We start from the raw sequence: 16,077 nt of genomic DNA, 5'->3' as shown, positions 1-16,077 counted from the left end.
TTGCTTATCACTATGCCACCCTTCTTGTAATAATGTAACAACTGTGTGCCCTCTGTCCAAGCCAGCAGCCCTGCTAATCAGCATTGCTTATCAGTCCCGCTTCTGTAACCTTGCTTGCTCAGTTTCTTAGGGAGGAGCACTGTCTGCTTGGGGATGGGGGAGGTCCGGGATGCTTACATGGGAAAATCACGACCTTGTAGTGTATAAAAGTTACTGAGAACAAAGAGCTGGTGCTCAGACTCTGGAGGTGACTCCTCTGAGCCCGCACTGGTGCTGAATAAACCTTGCTTTTCCATATCTCTGAGTGCTGTTTGTCTCCTTCCGTTGCCACGGTTTTTGCGGTTTCCACAACATTTTTGTGCATTGGCTGGGAAGCCGACAACGGAGCTGGCCTCTTTTGCTACCATTGTCAGGGAACTGGGGGAGGCCACAGTCGCCAGCCCAGTGACAGGTGGATAGAGCGCATCAGCCATTTTGCCGGATCCAGACCCTCACTCGGGCCGTGGCCTTGGCCCACACCACTTCCCAAACAGACTCAGAAGGAGAGTGGAAACAGGTTCCTGGACAGGACGTCAGACTGGTGAGTGCCCCAGGGACATCTGCCCAAGTCAGGACCCGCCATACGGCGGAAGGAGAGACTGATCACCTCTCAGTGACCAAAGGGTCACTCAGGTCAGGGTTTGCTCCCTTGGGATCAGGAGGCTTGTCAATTCTGGTGTGTGTGTGTGTGTGTGTGTGTGTGTGTGTGTGTGTGTGTGTGTGAGAGAGAGAGAGAGAGTGAGTGACTGGAGAGAACAAGAGCCCGTGCTCCACCGTCTTTGGAGTACGGAGCCAGAGTGAGTCCTAACCTGCAGTTCCGTGGCGACCCTCATACGGCTTATGGTGGCCCTCTTCGGGGGAACCTGACGTTGGGGTTTATACAGCCCCACCTATGATAAGAGGCGCCTGAAATATCTCCTCCGGGGGAGTGGTCAGATGGACGAAGCGATTGTTACCTGAGGCCTTGTCCTCACAGTTTGTCTTGCGTCACCGGCACGGGGTGGGACTTCACACAATGGGTAAATCGGCTTCCAAGCCCACTATCTTAGAGTATATGTTTAAGAATTTTAAGAAAGGTTTTCTAGAGATTATGGTGTTAAGCTGAGTCCTGGAAAACTGTGTACCCTCTGTACCCTAGAGTGGCCCTCCTTTGGTATTGGCTGGCCTCCGGAAGGGACCTTAGATGTGTTCACAGTTACAGCAGTATATAATGTTATAACAGGAGACCCTGGACACCCAGACCAATTTCTGCATATTAATCAATGGTTGGAAATTGCCTATTTGAGGTCCCCATGCGTTCGGTTCTGCACCACAGACCAGGGACAGTGTAGGGTGCTAGTAGCCCAGTCCAAGAAGAAAACCTTGTCTCAAAAAAAAGGTGCCACCTATTTATCAAGGGGAACCTGAGGACTCACCCCCTATGCCACCACCTTATGTGCTGCTGGCCCCACCTCCGGGAGCCGAAGGTCCCCAGATACCAGATAGCCCACTGCCTTCTGTTTCTCCTCCTCCTTCTGCTTCTGAAGTTCCCGAGGTGATATCACCCCTGCAGCCAGATTCTCCAGAACCTATTAGCAGGCATCTCCAGTCAGCTCAGGGAGCAGCCACTCCAGCATTACAAATGCCCTTACAGGAGACACGGGGACCACAGCAAGTCGCCCCCGATGGGACCATACAAGAGGGGGGACATTTTTATTATTACCAGCCCTTTTCCACTGCTGATCTCCTCAACTGGAAACACCATACTCCCTCATATTCTGAAAAGCCTCAGGCACTGATTGATCTCTTAGAATTCATTTTCCAGACACACTGTCCCACCTGGATAGACTGCCGGCAACTCCTTTTCACTCTATTTGACACTGAAGAGCGCTGGCGAATTGTAACAGAAGCCCAAAAATGGCTTCAGGCCAATGCGGGGGGTCAAACAGACTTGGCAAACTGGGTGAGGGAAGCCTTCCCAGAAGAAAACCCCCACTGGGACTATGACATTGAAGAAGGGAAATGTAACCTAGAGAGGTACCAGCAGGCCTTCCTACAGGGGGCAAAAGCTGGAGCTAAAAGCCCTACTAATATAGCTAAGATCAGTGAGATACTGCAAGAGCCGAATGAAAGCCCAGCCAAATTCTGTGAAAGACCATGTGAAGCTTTCCAAAGCTACACACTTTTTGATTCCAAGGCCCCTGAGAAGCAACGGATGATAAATGCTGCCTTTGTGGGACAGGCCCAATCAGATATCCATAAAAAGCTACAGAAATTAGAAGGATTTGCAGGAGAGAATGCCACTAAACTGTTGGAAATAGCCAACAAGTTTTTTATTAACCAAGACCAAGTGGCCCGCCGTGATGCAGAAAAGAGAATAAAACAAAAAGTGACTCTTCCGGCAGCTGCCCTGTCAAAACCGGTGCCCCCAGTGGGACCACCCCGTAAGGGACAAGGCACAAGGCCAGGGAAAAGGAGTCCCCTGGAACATGACCAATGAGCTTACTGCAAAAAAAAGGGACATTGGAAAAATGAATGCCCCAACCGTCCTGAGAAAAAGACCAAGGCCCCACCTAGCCAGTACCGATCTGAGCCATTCAGCCCCAACCTGATCGGCCTAGCTGAGTCTGATTGGGGGGACCAGGCTCTCTCCAACTGGGCCCCCGAGAGCCTATGGTCAGAATTCAAGTAAGGGGCCACCCCATAGACTTTATGGTTGACACAGGTGCCAAACTTTCTGTGGTTACACAACCTGTAGCTCCCCTCTCGGGGAAAGAAACCACCATTGTTGGGGCCACAGGTAACCAAACCCACAGGCCCTTCAGCGGTCCTTGACGATGTCGGTTAGGAGGCCATGAAGTAATACATGAATTTCTTTACCTGCCTGACTGCCCAGTCCCCCTGATGGAAAGAGACCTTCTGGCTAAAATGGGGGCACAAATTTCCTTTTCTACTGATGGATCAGCCCAACTCAAATTGACAGAACCCCCCCCTCTCCTTTAATCATGGCTCTTGCTGTAAAAAGAGAAGAGAAATGGCGCTTGTACTCTTCCCCTTCAGAAATGGGGACCATTCCCCCAGAACTAGAGACTAAATACCCATTGGTTTGGGCTAAAGGAAACCCACCAGGACTGGCAAAATGCCATGTTCCTGTCTTGATTGATCTAAAACCCGGAGTTCAACTGGTAAAGCTACGACAATACTCAATTCCCAGAGAAGCTTGACTGGGAATCCAGGTTCACCTGGATAGGCTGCTTCAGCATGGACTGTTAATAAAATGTCAGTCCCCTTGGAACACCCCTTTACTGCCCATGAAAAAACCGGAAACACAGGACTACCGCCCAGTACAGGACTTGAGAGCCATAAATAAAAAAATAGTCACATTATACCCGTCCATCCCTAACCCGTATACCCTGCTAGGGCTGATCCCCTCCACTGCTGAGTGGTTTACTTGCCTGGACTTAAAAGACACCTTTTTCTGCCTCCGGGTGGCACCTGCCAGTCAGCCCTTGTTTGCTTTTGAATGGGAAAATCCACATAGAGGGACAAAGGAACAGCTCACCTGGACAAGACTCCCACAAGGGTTCAAAAACTCAACCACTCTTTTTAGCGGCGCCTTAGCTGCTGACCTGGCTGAATTTCCTGGACAAAAACTGGGCTGTGTTTTGCTACAGTATGTTGATGACCTCTTACTAGCTGGCATCAAGGAGGCTCAGTGCCTAGAGGGAACAAGAATTCTCCTTTCCCTACTGATGGAGGCAGGGTATCCGGTATCAAAGAAAAAGGCACAAATCTGTAAAAAACAAGTCAAGTATCTGGGCTTCAATATCATGCAGGGCCGACGAATGCTGGGGACTGAAAAAAGCAGGCAGTTTGTGCCATTCCTGTTCCTACCACCCGCTGGAAGGTTCATGAGTTCCTAGGGGCAGCAGGATTCTGCTGGATATGGATCCCCGGGTTTTCAGACTTGGTCAGGCCTCTGTATGAGGCTCTAAAAGGGGAAGAAAAGGCTCCCCTTAAATGGGGACCAAGCCAAGAGACAGTGTTTCAGACAATCAAAACAAAACTCACTGAGGCTCCAGCCTTGGGACTTCCTCATATAACCAGAGAATTTAACCTTTTTGTTCATGAGAAAAATGGGATGGCTTTGGGAGTCTTAACTCAAGAATTTGGGCCTTGGCGGAGACCAGTGGCATATCTGTCTAAACAAATTGACTCAGTTGCTGCCAGATGGCCTCCCTGCCTCTGAGCGCTGGCAGCTACCACCTTGTTGGTAAGAGAGGCTGACAAGTTGACCCTGGGACAAAACCTCAATGTTAAAGTCCCACACTCAGTTGTAACCCTAATGGATACCAGGAGCCACCATTGGCTCACACATGCACGAATGACTCAATATCAAGGGTTACTATGTGAAAATCCACGGGTAAACCTGGAGGTTGTACGAACTCTGAACCCAGCTACTTTTCTGCCAGATGAAGCGGGACCCCCAGACCATAACTGCCTGGAGGTACTAGATGAGGTGTTTTCCAGCAGACCTGACTTGACTGATAAACCACTCCAAAATCCTGACCTGGTTTTATATACTGATGACAACAGCTTTATGGAGGATGAAAAAAGGAGGACAGGATATGCTGTGGTATCTGACTTAAAAGTGATAAAAGCAGAGGTGCTTCCTCAAGGCTGGTCAGCACAGAGAGCAGAATTATGGGCCTTAATCAGAACACTGGAACTCAGCCGAGACCAGTGAGTTAATATCTATACCGACTCACGATTTGCCTTTGCAACCTTACATGTCCATGGAGCCTTATATAAAGAAAGAGGACTCCTCACTGCTAAAGGAAAAGGGATTAAAAACCAGGCTGAAATCTTAAAGCTTCTAGAGACAGTATGGGAACCTAAAGAAGTTGCAGTTATCCACTGTAAAGGCCACCAAACCCAGTGACAAAAGGAAACCGTAGTGCTGATGCAGCTGCCAGACAGGCAGCCCGGGGACAACAGCCAGACAAACCTAAGGTCTTGCTGGCCCCAGAAGTGCCATCTGTCCCCAGATATTTTCCAAAGGAAGAAAAATGGATAAGGGAGGAAGGAGGAACTAAAATTAAAACGGGATGGTGGGTCACACAGGACCTCCGAGTTTATGTTCCAGAACAGCTGGCCTACAAACTAGTCCACCAACAACATGAGCTAACCCACATGGGCAAAACTGCCTTAGAGACCCTACTGGGCTGGTACTATCTCATTGCTCGTCTTCCTGCACTCTGCTCCTCTGTCTCCCAAAGATGCATAACCTGTTTACAGAATAATGCCCACCAGGGGCCCCACAGACCAGCTGGGGCACAACACTGTGGACTGTCCCCATTTGATGATATAAAAGTGGACTTCACTGAAGTCACCCCTAATGAAGGGTACAAATATTTACTAGTTTTTATCTGTACTTTTTCAGGATGGGTAGAGGCCTTCCCTACCCGAACTGAAAAGGCAAGGGAAGTAACTAAGGCACTCCTGAGAGACATTATTCCCAGATATGAAATGCCTCTGACCATTGGGTCAGATAATGGACTGGCATTTGTGGCCAAAACAGTATAACAGGTGGCAAAAGCTTTACAGATCTGATAAAAACTACATTCTGCTTATCACCCTCAAAGTTCAGGGAAAGTAGAACACATGAACCAAACCCTTAAACAGACACTGGCAAAGCTATGTCAGGAAACTGGCTTGCCCTGGATAGACATGTTGCTGGTGGCCCCCTTAAAAGTGAGATGCTCACCTCGAGTGGGAATAGGATTCTCGCCATTTAAAACCTTATATGGAAGGCCACCTCCACTAATCAGTTTAAAAGGAAACACCAGGGAGTTGCGAGACTTGGAATTACATAAACAATTACAAGGACTGGGGCTCACTATTTCTTGGTTATATAAATGGGTCACAGACAGAATACCTGTGTCCTTAGGTATAACAGTACACCCCCACAAGCAGGGGGACCAGGTGTGGACAAAGGACTGGAAAAAGGAGTCTTTGAGGCTGGTATGGAAGAGCCCCTATACTGTAATACTAACCACCCCCACTGCTCTTAAAGTAACAGGAATAGATGCTTGGATCCATCATTATAGAGTTAAACCGGCTGGCCCAGCTGATGACCGTGGAGAGTGGGAGACTGCCCTCGATCCAGAGAGACCTCTTTGCCTGACAATACAGAGAAGGAGACAACAATCTCAAAGCCCTGCTCTGACCACACCAGAAGCTGGTCAGTCAACGCATGGCTGAAGCTTGAGAAATCAGCTGCCTGTGAGCCCAAATGGAAGGAGGGTTTCAAAATAAGCATTCGCATTGACGAAAGAGGCCTTGACCCTGGAGCTGTACTACATTTCCAGAAAATCACGTTTGCGCTCCAAGCTGCCTCTCACAGGGTCTTTCATTCCTTTTATGAAGAGATAAAAAACACCCCACCTCCCATTCTGGTCACAACTAAGAACTTGTTCTTAGCCCTAGCAAAAACTATTGCACAAACTCTCAAGGTCTCCTCTTGTTATGTATGCGGGGGAATGAACACAGGAGACCACTGGCCTTGGCAAGCCAGAGAAATGGACCCATTAGAGCCTCATAATGAGACTGCATACCCCCAACTCACTGATGGGGTATGGCTCCTCAAAACTGCCATTATAGGGAAAAATTGTCTTGCGAGGCGGGGAGGACAGTTTAATGTTTCAGTTGAAAGCCTAACATGTTTAGGCCTAAGGTATTATAATCTGACTGCCCAAAAGACTCAATGGTGGTCATCCTTCAATCTCTCAGAGCCGAAGCCTAATCCCTTGTCTAACTTTTCCCTCCTTCGACAAGCATGGAAAGATATAATATCCAGTGGCAGGCACCAAAGGGAGTATATTGAATTTGTGGAAAAATGGCCTATTCCATACTCCCCCCAAATTGGGCTGGGGCATGTGTACTGGGAACAATCAGACCTTCCTTCTTCCTGCTCCCGCTGTCACTAGGGGAGCAACTGGGAATTCCTATATATAGGGCACAGGGTGCCCAGAGAGACCGGAGGGCTCTCCAAATTGGAGACTGGAAAGATGATGAATGGCCCCCAGGATGGATAATTCAATATTATGGGCCTGCCACCTGGGCAGAGGATGGCTCACACCCCTATCTATATGCTGAACTGCATCATCAGACTACAGGCGGTTTTGGAACTTATAACAAATGACACTGCAAGGGCCTTGACTATATTGGCCCAACAACAAACTAAAATGAACAGTACAGTCTACCAAAATCACTTGGCCTTGGATTATTTACTTGCTTCTGAAGGAGGGGTTTGTGAAAATTTTAACTTAAGTAATTGTCTACAAATAGATGACACTGGAAAGGTGGTAGAAGAAATTGCTGACCACAAGACTAAACTTGCCCATGTACCTGTACAAACTTGGAAAGGATGGGATACAGACAGTCTCTTTGGTAAATGGTTCTCTTGGTTGGGAGAAATTAAGACAATGGTTGAAATAATCATGGTTATACTCACAGGGTGCCTACTTGTTCCCTGCCTTGTAACTCTCCTGATAAATATTATAAAAGGTTTTATAAAAAGCATGGTTAAAAAAAAAAACAGCCTCCCACCTGCTACTTATCAGAGGCTACCAAAGGGTTATGACTGATGATGATCTATAAAGGGTGCAGATGCACCCTAAACATCAAGAGGGGGGAATGAAATGGAGTTTTAACTAAAAAACAATCCCCCCCCTTGGCTAAGAAGGCAGCTGCAAGCCTTTCCAGCTTTGCTCATCACTATGCCACCCTTCTTGTAATAATGTAACAACTGTGTGCCCTCTGTCCAAGCCAGCAGCCTTGCTAACCAGGTACCCAGCATTGCTTATCAGTTCCACTTCTGCAACCTTGGTTGCTCAGTTTCTTGGGGAGGAACACTGTCTGCTTGGGGATGGGGGAGGTCCGGGATGCTTACATGGGAAAATCAAGACCTTGTAGTGTATAAAAGTTACTGAGAACAAAGACCTGGTGCTCAGACTCTAGAGGTGACTCCTCTGAGCCCGCACCGGTGCTGAATAAACCTTGCTTTTCCATATCTCCGAGTGCTGTTTGTCTCCTGTTGCCACGGTTTTTGTGATTTCCACAACAATATTGAGTGAAGTAAGTCAGAAAGAGAAAGCAAAATACCATATGATATCACTTATATCTGGAATCTTATATATGGCACAAATGAACATTTCCACAGAAAAGAAAATCATGGACTTGGAGAATAGATTGGTGGGTGCCAAGGGGGAGGGGGAGGGAGTGGGATGGATTGGGATCTTGGGATTAATAGATGCAGACTATTGCCTTTGGAATGGATTAGCAATGAGATGCTGCTGTGTAGCACTGGGAACTATGTCTGGTCACTTATGATGGAGCATGATAATGTAAGAAAAAAGAATGTATACATGTATGTGTAACTAGGTCAACTTGTACAGTAGAATATTGGCAGAACACTGTAAACCAGCTATAATGGAAAAAAATAAAAATCATTATATAAAAAATAATAAAATAAAAATAAAATAAGGCCAAAAAATAAAAATAACATCCTTAGCAGTGAGGGCTGAATAATCACCATCTGGAAGTAGTAATTTAATGCATCAGTTGGCCAGTTGAATAACTTTTTTCCCTGAGCTTCCTTGGTCCTTCACTATATAGAAACTGTATTTTAGAATTCTGGTAACTAAAAATTTGATGAGAAATCCTTGGCTAATGTGATCCGTTGAACAAATGTGCTGCTACTTGCTCCTTCTTGAAACCTAAAATGTCAGGAAAGCAGTAAATATTCATAAACATATGAAGGTAAAGAGGAGAAGATAGGAAAAAGCAGCAGATTAGAAATGTTATGAAATTTTTGAATTTAGAAAAATGAAGGATGGTAACCAACACTGCCATTAGAGAAAGTTAAAAGCTACAGAAGAAGTGGGGAAAATCAGTAAGATGAACATCAGAACATCTCAAAAATTAAAGATGCTAGTAATCCTTCTCAAGAAGATCCTATAGGACATAAATTCCAGCAGAATATAAACCAAGGGGGGAGAAATTAAAACATGGCATCCAGGACTCAGAACACCTAGGAAAGAAAAGAGGTAAAGAGAATTTCTAGGCTGTCAAAAAGGGAAGTCTCAGGACTCCAGTTATAAAATAGCATAGAATATAACCAATACAAGTTAGAACAGAAAGAAGAGAGTCTCTAAGAAATATCTAAAAACAACCAACAAATCTTCTATTTGAATATATAGAGAGGATATATTACAGTTCTGCCAAAATATTTGTGAATGAATTAGTCATATGTACATGAAAAAAAGTTAAAACATTTTTCAAAGAAAAAAAGAAATAAACAATTTACTATATAAGCAGTTCAAAGCAATAGTGATAAGAATGCTAACAACTTGAAAAAGAATAGATGAACACAGTAAAAATGTCAACAAGGGGGAGTTCCCCTTGTGGTGCAGTGGAAATGAATCCAACCGGTATCCATGAGGATATGGGTTCAATCCCTAACCTCATTCAGTGGTTCGGGGATCAAGCATTGCCATGAACTGTGATGTAGGTCACAGAATGACTTGGTTCCTGCAGTGCTATGGCTGTGGCATAGGCCAGCAAGTGTAGTTCTGAATCAACCCCTCCCGGGGAACTTCCATATGCTGTGGGTGTGGCGCTAAAACACAAACAAACTAAAAAAGAGAATGTCAATGAGGAACTCAGAAATATGAAAAGAGCTGAAAAATGCAGTAAATGAATTAAAAGCAGACTAGGTGATACAGCGGAATGAATAAGCAATCTTGAAGAGAGAATAATGAAAATAATCCAATCATAAAAATAGCAACAGCAAAAACAAATCTTTAAAAATGAGAGCAGTTTAAGAGACCTGTAGTACAATATCAAGTGTACTAATATTCGCATTATAGGAGTCCCAGAAGGAACAGGGGGAAAAAAGTGTCAAAAATATATTTGATGAAATTATAACTGAAAGCTCACCAAAACTGAAGAAATAAAGAGATTTCCAGGCACAGAAATCACAGTCACAAACAAGATGAAACCCAAGAGACCCACAAAAAGACACATCATAATTAAAATGGCAAAAGTTAGATTAAAAAGAGAATTGTAAAGGCTGCAAAAAGTTGCAAATAATAAGAATACTCATAAAGCTATCAGCTGACTTTTTGCAGAAACTTTGCAGGCTAGGAGTGGCATGATATACTTAAAGTGCTGAAAGGAAAAAAACCTAAAACCTAGAAGATTCTACTCACAAGCAATAAAACAATCTAATTTAAAATTGCATAAAAATGAAATAAAATACTTTGTAATAAACAAGGAGGAGAAAGACCTATAGCCTGAAAAATATAAAGAATTGAAGGAAATTGAAGATGCTACAAAGAAATGGAAAATACTCCATTTTCATAGATTAGAAGAATTAAAATAGATAAAAATGGTCATACTACTCAAAACAATTTATAGCTTTAATGTAGTCCTTATAAAAATACTCATGACATTTTTCACAGAGCTAGAAAAAAATCCTAAAATTTTTATGAAACTACATTAGACCTCGAACAGCCAAAGCAGTCTTGAGAAAAAAGAAGAAAACTGGAGGTATCATGCTCCCTGACTTCATAATATACTACAAAGTAATCAGAATTGTATGATACTGGCATAAAAACAGTCACATAGATCAAGGAACAGAATGAAGAGCCAGCCCAGAAATTAACCCATGCACTTACAGTCAGCTAATCTACAACAAAGGAGGCAGGAACATACAATGAAGAAAAGACCATCTCTTCAATAAGTAGTGCTGGGGAAACTGGATATCTACATTTAATAGAATGAAATTAGAATACTTTCTCACACCATATACAAATTAAACTAATAATGGATTAAAGACCTAAATGTAAGACATGAAGCCATAAAATCCCTAGAAGAAAACATTGGCAGAACACCCTCTGACATATATTGTAGCAATATTTTTGGCAATGTCTCCTAAAGCAAAGGAAACAAAAACAAAAATAAATATGTAGGACCTAATTAAACTTAAAACTTTTCACAGCAAAGGAAACCATAAACAAAATGAAAAGACTACCTTCTGAATGGGAGAAAATATTTACAAATGGTATGAGTGATAAGGGATTAATATCCAAGATATACAAACAGCTCTGACAATTTGAGATCAAAAACAAACAACCCAATTAAAAAATGAGAAGTTCTGAGTAGATGTTTTTCCAAAAACTACATACAGATGGTCAACAGGCACATGAAAAGATGTTTACTATCATAATCATCAGGGAAATGCAAATCAAAACACAGTGAGATATCATGTTAAGCCTATCAGAATGGCTATCACACACACAAAGAAAAATACAAGCAATAAACTTTTGGGTGTGGAGAAAAGGGAACCCTAGTATGTGAATTGGAAAAGCCACTATGGGAAACAGCATGAAAGTTCCTCAAAAAACTAATAGAATTTTCATATGACCCAGCAATGCCACTCCTGTTTATATACCCAAAGAAAGCAAAAACATTAATTTAAAATGATGCATGCACTCCAATTCATGGCAGCATTATTTATAATTGCCAAGATAAAGGAAGCAACCTAAGTGTCCATCAACAGATGAATTGAAAAAGAAAAGTTGCTGTGTGACATAATATTACCCAGACATAAAAAAATGTAATCTTCTATCTGTAACAACATGCATGGACCTGGACAGTATTATGCTTAGTGAAATAAGTCAGAGAGAGATAGGTGCATAATATGCCACTCAAGATAATATTTTCTAAGTTTAGAGTTTTCCTTTTTTCTTGAATATTTTGCTTTTCTGACTTTACATGTTTAAGGACGGCATGCAGAGGTGAATATGGTTCATAAGTTAATTTTGAAACAAAATTCCTATGACTCTCATATCAAGCTCCTGCATCAATTTAACAGAAAGACATCCTGGTATTACCAGCAAAGTGTTAAGTACCAGTTTTATCCTGTCAAATATACTCAATAAACTTGTGGGAATAAAAATAAATAAATGGAAGAGAAAGAGATAGAGAATGTGGAATGTTTAATATTTGATCATTTCTTATAGAGTTCACTGAGATAATATACATATAACCTAACAAATTTCATTTCAAACAAAATATATTACATGCTTTGATCTCTTTTAATATGATAATTAATCCAAGCATTTTTCTGTCTAATCTTTCCAAAACAGGTTACTGAATTAATTCTTTCCAATATGCATCAAAAGATAGATTTTTAGATTGTATCTGCTGTAAAATTTCAATCAAATTTGAGCATAAAGAAAACATCATTCATACCATAGCATCAAAAAGGATAAAATCATTAAGAATAATCCTACCTAAAGAGACAAAAGACCTGTACTCTGAAAACTATAAGATGCTGATGGAAGAAATCAAAGACGACACCAACAGATGGAAAGACACACCATGCTCTTGGGTTGGAAGAGTCAATATTATCAAAAAGACTATACTACTCAAGGCAATCTACAGACTCAATGCAATCCCTATCGTTACCAAAGGACATTTTTCACAGAACTAGAACAAAATATTTTAAAGTTTGTTTGGCAGTACAAAAGACCCAGAATAGCCAAAGACATCCTGAGAAAGAAAAATGGAGCTGGAGGAATCAGGATCCCTGACTTTAGACTATACCACAAAGCTACAGTCATCAAAACCATATAGTACTGGTGCAAAGACAGACATAGAGATCAGTGGAGCAGGATAGAAAGCCCAGAATTAAATCCACACACCTACAGCCAACTAATCTGTGACAAAGGAGGCAAGAATATACAACGGAGAAAAGACAGCCCCTTCCATAAATGGTGCTGGGAAAACTGGACAGCCACATGGAAAAGAATGAAATTAGAATACTTCCTAACGCCACACAAAAATAAACTCAAAATGGGTTAAAGACTTAAATATAAGACCAGATACTCTAAAACACTTCAAGGAAAACATAGGCCAAACACTCTCTGACATAAATGACTGCAACATCTTCTAAGATCCACTGCCTAGAGTAATCACAACAAAAACAAAAATAAATAAATAGGACTTAATTAATCTTGAAATATTCTGCACAGCAAAGGAAACCCTAAACAAAATGAAAAGACAACCCACAGAATGGGAGAAATTATTTGCAAATGAATCAACTAACAAGGGATTAACCTCCAAAATTTAGAAATACCTCCTATAGCTCAATACCAAAAAAGAACAACCCCATCAAAAAATGGGCAGAAGATCTACATAGACAGTTCTCTAAAGAAGACATAAAGATGGCCAAAAAACATGAAAAGATGTTCAACATCACTCATTATTAGAGAAATGCAAATCAAAACCACTATGAGGTACCACCTTACACCAACCAGAATGGCCATCATCAAAAAGTCTACAAACAATAAGTGCTAGAGAGGGTGTGGAGAAAAAGGAACCCTAGTACACTGTTGGTGGGATTGTAAATTGGTGCAACCACTGTGGAAAACAGTGTGGACATTCCTCAGAAAAATAAAAATAGGACTACCGTTTGAACCAGCAATCCTATTCCTGGACATCTATCCAGAGAAAACCATGACTCACAAAGACACATGTCCTCCAATGTTTACTGAAGCATTATATACAATAGCCAAGACATGGAAACAACCTAAATGCCCGTTGACAGAGGAGTGGCTAAAGAAGATGTGGTACATATACACAATGGAATATTACTCAGCCTTAAAAGGAAAGAAATAACTGCTTTTGCAGCAACATGGATGGATTTAGAAATTATCATGCTAAGTGAAGTCAGTCAGACAATGAGACACCAACATCAAATGCTATCACTTCCATGTAAAATCTAAAAAAGGACACAATGAACTTCTTTACAGAACAGATTCTGACTCACACACTTTTAAAAACTTATGGTTTCCAAATGAGACAGTTTGGGAGGTGGGGAGGTGTACTGAGGGTTTGGGAAGGAAATGCTATAAAATTTGGTTGGGATGATAATTGTACAACTATAAATGTAATAAAATTCATTGAGTAATTTAAGAAAATGAAAAGTAAACATTATTCAGCCATATGACTTAATGATTACCTAAATATCAAGCCTACATTACAAATGTACATGTCAAAAGTAGAACTAATATCTCTAATAAATAAATGAATAAATACTTATTTAGAAGTTACATATGTATATATGTTTTGTTTTTATCTTTAACAAGTTCACACTTACAAAAAATTTACAAAGACAGTAAAAACAATTCCCATGTAGCCTTCAATCAGATTATTGTTAACATAGGATCACCTTTGCTTTATCATTCTCTCTCAAATATATAATCATCTGAGAGTCCACTATAGACATCTTATCTCTTTACCTCTAGTTGTTCATACACTCCAAGGAAAAAGGACATTCTTGTAGACAAGTGCAATACAAGAGCAATACATTTAACGAAATAACATTGATACAATGCTGTTATCAAATGCACAGCCCACATTCACACTATATCAATTGTCCCAATAATGTTCTTATGCCATTTTTTCCCAATCCAGGATCCCATTCAAAATCACACATTGCATTTATTTGTCATGGATTTTTAATCTCCTTAAATTAATAAATTACCTCAACCTTTGTTTTTCATTACATTAGCATTTTTTTAATTATAGTCACTTTCATAGAGTATTCCTTGATTTGAATTTTTCTGAAGTTTGTGGTTAGATTCAAGTTATGCATTTTGCAAGGAATAACAACTAGTTGTTATTGTTCCAACACTAGTTAGTTAGGTTAGCTTTTAAAAAACTTGGCTAAGATGGAATTCTCCCATTTTCTCTAATATGGTAGCTTTTTTCTTCCCTTTGATGTTAGTAAATAATTTATAGGGAGAAACTTTAAAACTATTGAAATATTTTATTATCCAATTTTTACCCAAATTTTAGCAGCCATTGAGCATTTTTGTCTGAATAATTATGATAATTTAAGCAAAACAATTTTTAACTTCATTATTTCTTGTAATTTTATTAATTGGCATTGAATTGTGCAGAGTTTTTAAGTTTCTGTAGGATTGGTTCCTTGTAAAAACCTCTCTGTGAAATTAAAAAAAAAAATACTGCTACTTGGCTTTAAATCTGATTTTATATAGCATTTTCTTCAAAAATTTTTAAAAGTTCTTTCAAGATAAATGTGAAGTCCAGCAAGTATAATGTTGGTAAAGTGTGAATCCAATATTTGTTTTATGTTAAATTTTAAATGCCAGCATTCCCCCTTTTTAATTTAGCTGTATTTCTTGTGTTCACTGGTTAACATGACCTATAAGACACATTAACCACAGTATTTCTGAAAAACATGAGAACCTGAGTAAAACTATATTTCCTAAGATGAGCACTTGGTTAAAGCTTAGAGGAGCTTACAGCCTCCAAATCTCCACATTTGTAGATGAAGAAACAAAGTCCCCAAATGGACAAGGTAACATCAATAATTAATTAAAAAAAAAAAAAAAAAAAAAAAAAAAAAAAAAAAGGGAGTTCCCGTCGTGGCGCAGTGGTTAACGAATCTGAGTGGGACCCATGAGGTTGCGGGTTCGGTCCCTGCCCTTGGTCAGTGGGTTAACGATCCGGCGTTTCCGTGAGCTGTGGTGTAGGTTGCAGACGCGGCTCGGATCCCGCGTTGCTGTGGCTCTGGCGTAGGCCGGTGGCTATAGCTCCGATTGGACCCCTAGCCTGGGAACCTCCATATGCCACGGGAGCGGCCCAAGAAATAGCAAAAAGAAAAAATAAATAAATTAATTAATTAAATAAAAAAAAAAACTTCCACAACAGAGCTCTCTTGTTTTCCATATATTAAATTATCTAAAAGTCATGTTAATTAACAAAAATAAAATTTCACAACACAGATAGTTATATGAGGTCTTTTAAGAGTCAGTTAAGACAAAATTATCATGACTAATGACCTTTTGAAAACTGTTAAAATTGCAAAATATAGAGCACCAAGCTCCCAAAAGGAAATGGAATTTTTTTCCCAGGAAGCAGCACTTTCAGAAAAATAGGTGTGGGAACCTTGCTATCTCC

At 41.0% G+C, this 16,077-nt stretch overlaps 1 long non-coding RNA gene across 1 annotated transcript; it reads left to right on the top strand.

Annotated features, from left to right (window-relative positions):
* The first annotated feature begins 232 nt into the window (after nt 1-232).
* On the top strand, nt 233-8,092 carry LOC146403811 (uncharacterized). The gene is made up of 2 exons (XR_014843066.1): nt 233-580; nt 6,095-8,092. It is a non-coding gene; the product is annotated as an uncharacterized LOC146403811 (long non-coding RNA).
* Nucleotides 8,093-16,077: the final 7,985 nt, after the last annotated feature.

The sequence above is a fragment of the Sus scrofa genome, chromosome 4, assembly GCF_054392235.1.
Source record: "Sus scrofa isolate SSC_HxYL_T2T_F1_AM1 chromosome 4, Sscrofa_HxYL_maternal_Yorkshire_Landrace_v2.0, whole genome shotgun sequence".
Lineage (NCBI taxonomy): Eukaryota > Metazoa > Chordata > Mammalia > Artiodactyla > Suidae > Sus > Sus scrofa.
Note: the sequence above shows the minus strand (reverse complement) of the source record. Positions and strands in the feature narration are given on the sequence as shown.